Source organism: Oncorhynchus gorbuscha, linkage group LG18 (genome assembly GCF_021184085.1).
Source record: "Oncorhynchus gorbuscha isolate QuinsamMale2020 ecotype Even-year linkage group LG18, OgorEven_v1.0, whole genome shotgun sequence".
NCBI lineage: Eukaryota > Metazoa > Chordata > Actinopteri > Salmoniformes > Salmonidae > Oncorhynchus > Oncorhynchus gorbuscha.
In genome coordinates, this window is record NC_060190.1 from 43,051,937 (window position 1) to 43,057,936 (window position 6,000).

Sequence of the window (6,000 nt, forward strand, 5' to 3'; positions counted from 1 at the left end):
GCAGTAGGCGTGGACTATTTGAAAGGTGTGTCCAGATCGCAGAAGTCAGACTAACCCAAAGTAGCGCACACACGGAAGGTAAATCATATTTGTTTCTGTATTTTTCTCAGACACCAATGGAGGCTGCCTAGAAACTACTTTCGGGTTAGGCCATTAGGAGGAAATTAATAACAAACAGATAATGCATAATAAGATGTGTTGCCATAAATACAGCCTGGTCTCATACACTAGAAGTGGGACTTCCGGGACAATCAAATTAGTATGCTATATTATGTTTGGTATGGTTACATAAGACAGAAGGTTACTTATGGATGAATAGGTGGGCGTATAACGTGAATGTCTAGCAACCCAAGGGTTATATGTTTGAAACTCATCATGGACAACCTTAGCATTTGAGCAACTTTTCAGCTACTTACTACTTTTGAGCAATCTTGCAACTACTTAGCATGTTAGCTAACCCTAACCCTAACCTTAACCCTTTTAGCTAACCCGTACCCTAACCTTAACCCTTTAACCTAACTCCTAACCTTAACATTAGCCACAACAAATTGGATTTCGTAACATATTGTACATTTAGCACATTTGTAACATTGTGTGGACCTCAAGAAGAGTAGCTGCTGTAATTCTTTACAAATCATATGAAATGGATGATGGACATCCACAAATTAATACATACCATATTAAACGTAACTTCTTACTAAATGGAGCTTTTTCTCCAATGTATGTACAGAATAATACAACATTCTCTGAGACCAGGTTGCAGCGGGTGTAGTTTACCATTTCAATGTATCCTACTCCTATTCTATTATGTTTATTTGGTGTGGATAAGTAATTCTACACTTGCATCAGTATGAAACAAACATGCAATATCAAAATCATATGTCAGGCCGAATATTCGGGTATTCTATAAGGGATATGCTTTGTTTCAATGTGGTTATTGTATTGTATTTCAGTGACTCTATAAAAACCCACATGACACATTTTACAAAATTATTGATCCTGACATTTTAGAATGCATTTCCCAGTCCTGTAGGTGTCGAGCAATACGTTTATCTAATTATTGGCGTCTGAATTCAAGGATTCGCTAAAACTGCGAATTATTTGCTCATAAAGGGTCTACTGAGAATGTATTGCAATAGACTACCTGGATTAGGCTACTTGCTGACTCGGGGTTTTCCTGTTGGGGCTCGCCTCCGCCATTGCGCGAGCACGAGAGAGAAAATCCTGACCCGCTTTCATTGAAGTGGATGCGTGCCAGGACGCAATGTGTGCGCCTCGCAACATGAAGTAATAGTGATTATAGGCCTACTTGGAATCTGGTTTGACGTTTGCTCTTATGCTTCCATAGTTCAAGCCAGAAAGCCCTTTCCCCGGATGCCATTTTCAGAGAATGACCGAACACTGAAATACCTACGAAACTAACCAAGCCAAATACAGACACAGATTTGGTCCGCCTTCTTTAGATACTTTTTGTGGCTAATTTGCATGTCCACGCGACCAGTCAGAGGGAAATCATTAGATATCCTTGAGGAATTATTATTCTAGTAATTTACCTTCTAGTTCCTCAAATTCTCAGATTTTTTTTGCGTTTTATTATATCTATTTTAATTATTGTGCACAAGACTGTAAAAACGTGATCGGATATAAATGTAAGCATTGTTTGAAATTATTATATTTTAGTCAAATATTGTATTTGTTTGGGCTTCTTGCGGTCAATTTGCAGTCTACAAAGTTTTTGCAGTTCTGTTCCGGCCCCCTGACCATCTGCTCAAGAAAAAGTAGGACCGTGGCTGAAGCTACACTACATGACCAAAAGTATGTGGAAACCTGCTCATCGAACATCTCATTCCAAAATCATGGGCATTAATATGGAGTTGGTCCCCCTTTTGCTGCTATAACAGCCTTCACTCTTCTAGGGAGGCTTTTCACTAGATGTTGGAACATTGCTGCAGGGACTTGCTTCCATTCAGCCACGAGCATTAGTGAGGTCGGGCACTGATGTTGGGCAATTAGGCCTGGCTCGCAGTCGGCATTCCAATTCATCCCAAAGGTGTTTGATGGAGTTGAGATCAGGGCTCTGTGCAGACCAGTTAAGTTATTCCACATCGAAAAACAGCCCCAGACCATTATTCCTCATCCACCAACCTGTACAGTTGACATTATGCATTCGGGCAGGTAGCGTTCTCCTGGCATCCGCCAAACCCAGATTCGTCCGTCGGACTGCCAGATGGTGAAGTGTGATTAATCACTCCAGAGAACACGTTTCCACTACTCCAGAGTCCAATGGCGGCAAGCTTTGCACCACTCCAGCCAACGCTTGACATTGATGTTGCTTACAGAGGCAGTTTGGAACTCGGTAGTGAGTGTTGCAACTGAGGACAGAAGATTTTTACTCACTTAAGCATTCACGGTCCCGTTCTGTGAGCTTGTGTGGCCTACCACTTCGTGGCTGAGCTGTTGTTACTCCTAGACGTTTCCACTTCACAATAAGAACACTTACAGTTGACCGGAGCAGCTCTAGCAGGGCAGAAATTTGATGAACTGACTTGTTGGAAAGGTGGCATCTTATGATGGTGCCACATTGAAAGTCACTGAGCTCTTCAGTAAGGCCATTCTACTGCCAATGTTTGTCTATGGAGATTGCATGGCGGTGTGCTCGTTTTATGCACCTGTCAGCAATGGGTGTGGCTGAAATCGTCCCAGAGCCGCTTCTAGCCTTTAGTAGGCTATTTAGTATTTATTAGGTCCCCATTCCTTGAGCCCAAACAGGATTAAAACAATTACAACAAATCACAACAACAAAAAACAGCCTACAATACCACATACACACATTAGAACATTCTTATTCAATTATTATTAGAAATGTACAATACTACAATATTTCAATGGGTTTATTTGTAAACTGCGTGTGTTAGAGTCTGTGTGTGTGTTTGTCTCCTTTTTAATTTATTTTTAATTGATTAGGATGCCCATTAGCCAACGCCAAGGGCAACAGAATGTTATACGTTTCTTCATAACACCTAAACTGAAATCACAACAGACTGGCTCATTGGGGAGAAATAAGATCTAGCATTGGAAAAAGAATGGGATTTGACATAGAACAAACATTAATTTCTTTGTACATGGGTGAAATACCTGATAACTTACACAATATAGAAAAGTACCTCTTGAAGGTCCTACTGGCAGCCAGTAAAAAGGTTATTACTAGGAAATGGCTACAAAAAACAAAAAACAAACACAGTGATACAATAGATAGACATTGTAGAAGAAATACACCACATGGAGCGTATGACCTTTGCTTTAAGTACTCAACAGGAGAGAGGTCATGAATACTGGGGAAAATGGGTTTCGTACTTGGAAAAGGTCTAATTCAAAGATGTTATATGATGATATGATGATGAAGGTATGAAGTGCACCTTAACTGCCAGATCTTTTTTTGTTGTTCTTTTATTTGACTTTCTTTGTACTTTCTTTGTGTTCCTACAATAAAAACAAAGTATAATTTTTCTTATTTTTTAAAATACTTTACAATTGACATACATTTAAAAACATTAACATGTAGTGTGTGTGCATCTGTCAGTACCCATACATGTCAGTACATACACACAACAGGTCACATGGGGGAGAGGCATTGTGCTGTGAGGTGTTGCTTTATTTGTTTTTTTAAAAACCAGGTTTTACACTGTGCAAGATGGAATGGAGTTCCATGTACTCATGGCTCTGTATAATACTGTACATTTCCTTGAATTTGTTCTGGACCTTGGGACTGTGAAAAGACCCCTGGTGGCATGTCTGGTGGGGTAAGTGTGTGTGTCAGTGCTTTGTAAGTTGACTATGCAAACCATTTGGAATTTCCAACACATTGTTTCTTAGAAAAAGAAGAAGTGATGCAGTCAGTCTTTCCTCAACCTTTAACCAAGAGAGACTGGCATGAATAGCATTAATATTAGTCCTCTGATTACAATGAAGAGCAAGATGTGTGGCTCTGTTCTGGGCCAGTCACAGTTTAACTAGGTCTTTCTTTGCAGCACTTGACCATATGACTTGACAATTATCAAGATAATATAAAACTAGAGCCATCTTTACAACCATTGAATCTATGTTTTGACCATGACAGTTTACAATCTAAGGTAACGCCAAGTCATTTAATCTCCTCAATTTGTTCAACAGCCACACCATTCATTATCAGATTAAGGTGAGGTCTAGAATTTAGGGAATTATTGGATGTGGATGCGGGTACGCAGACCCACGAGCCGATGCAGCCCTTCATGATTTCAGTTTTTTGTGGCCCCCAACCCCATCAAAGTCACCCATCCCTGGTCAATCCTTACACCAAGCAGTTTAGTGTCCTCAACATGCTCAATTGCCACATTATTCATGACAAGATTTAGATGCGGTTTAGCAAATGATTTGGCCCAAATACAATGCTTTCATTTATTTTATATTTAGGTCCAGCTTATTAGTAGCCATCGATTATAAAACTGACTGCAGCTCTTTAAGTGTTGCAGGGATTTCACCTGTTGTGGTAGCTGACATATAATGTTGAATCATCAGTGACATAGGCTTTACTCAAGGCTAGTTGAGTAAGTAATAGGTAGTAATAGTAATAGGCTTCCATTAAAGATCACCCTCTGTGTGACAGAGGATGTAGAGCCATAACACACCTGTTTTTTTTCAGCAGCAAACTATGATTGATAATGTCAAAAGCTTCACTGAAGTCTAACAAAACAGCTCCCATAATTTTCTTTATATCAATTTCTTTCAGACAATCATCAGTCACTTTTGGGAGCCCTAAGCAAGCTTTGGTTGCAATTTTACACATTTTGCCATGTGCATAGGATATCTGAGTGAGAGGGACTAACAAAATCAATGGGGACCCCTGGAGGTCAGGGCCCCTGATTACTCAGCCATGATTGCTCCAAATGTTTAGATAGCTGGCTAGACTAACTTACCTATTAATCTATAAAATGTTAGCTGACATGGGCTAATTGAGTGACTGTCAGTGATTGACATGAGGAAAACTGCTGATGTACTACCAAATTTCAAAATTGAACCTTGTGTATTCCACTATTCTAACTCCCCCAGTATAAGACAATTGCCCTCATATTTGAGAGGCACTGGCGATTTCCATAAAACAATTCAAAATGTGTGATGTTTACTTGGATATCTCTCATCGCCCTAGATGTTGAAAAATATGACAAAAGACTGGAGGAATCAAGTTATTTTTAGGAACAGAGAGGTGACAAAAAACCTGTAGAATGTGTTGTGTCCCCCTCATTGTGTTGTTTAAGTGTTTCCTTTAATTTCTTTGAGCAGTGTGTAAATAATATATATATATTTACACACTGCTCAAAAAAATAAAGGAAACACTTAAACAACACAATGTAACTCCAAGTCAATCACACTTCAGTGAAATCAAACTGTCCACTTAGGAAGCAACACTGATTGACAATACATTTCACATGCTGTTGTGCAAATGGAATAGACAACAGGTGGAAATTATAGGCAATTAGCAAGACACCCCCAATAAAGGAGTGGTTCTGCAGGTGGTAACCACAGACCACTTCTCAGTTCCTATGCTTCCTGGCTGATGTTTTGGTCTTTTGAATGCTGGTGGTGCTTTCACTCTAGTGGTAGCATGAGACGGAGTCTACAACCCACACAAGTGGCTCAGGTAGTGCAGCTCATCCAGGATGGCACATCAATACGAGCTGTGGCAAGAAGGTTTGCTGTGTCTGTCAGCATAGTGTCCAGAGCATGGAGGCGCTACCAGGAGACAGGCCAGTACATCAGGAGACGTGGAGGAGGCCGTAGGAGGGCAACAACCCAGCAGCAGGACCGCTACCTCCACCTTTGTGCAAGGAGGAGCAGGAGGAGCACTGCCAGAGCCCTGCAAAATGACTTCCAGCAGGCCACAAATGTGCATGTGTCTGCTCAAACGTTCAGAAACAGACTCCATGAGAGTGGTATGAGGGCCCGACGTCCACAAGTGGGGGTTGT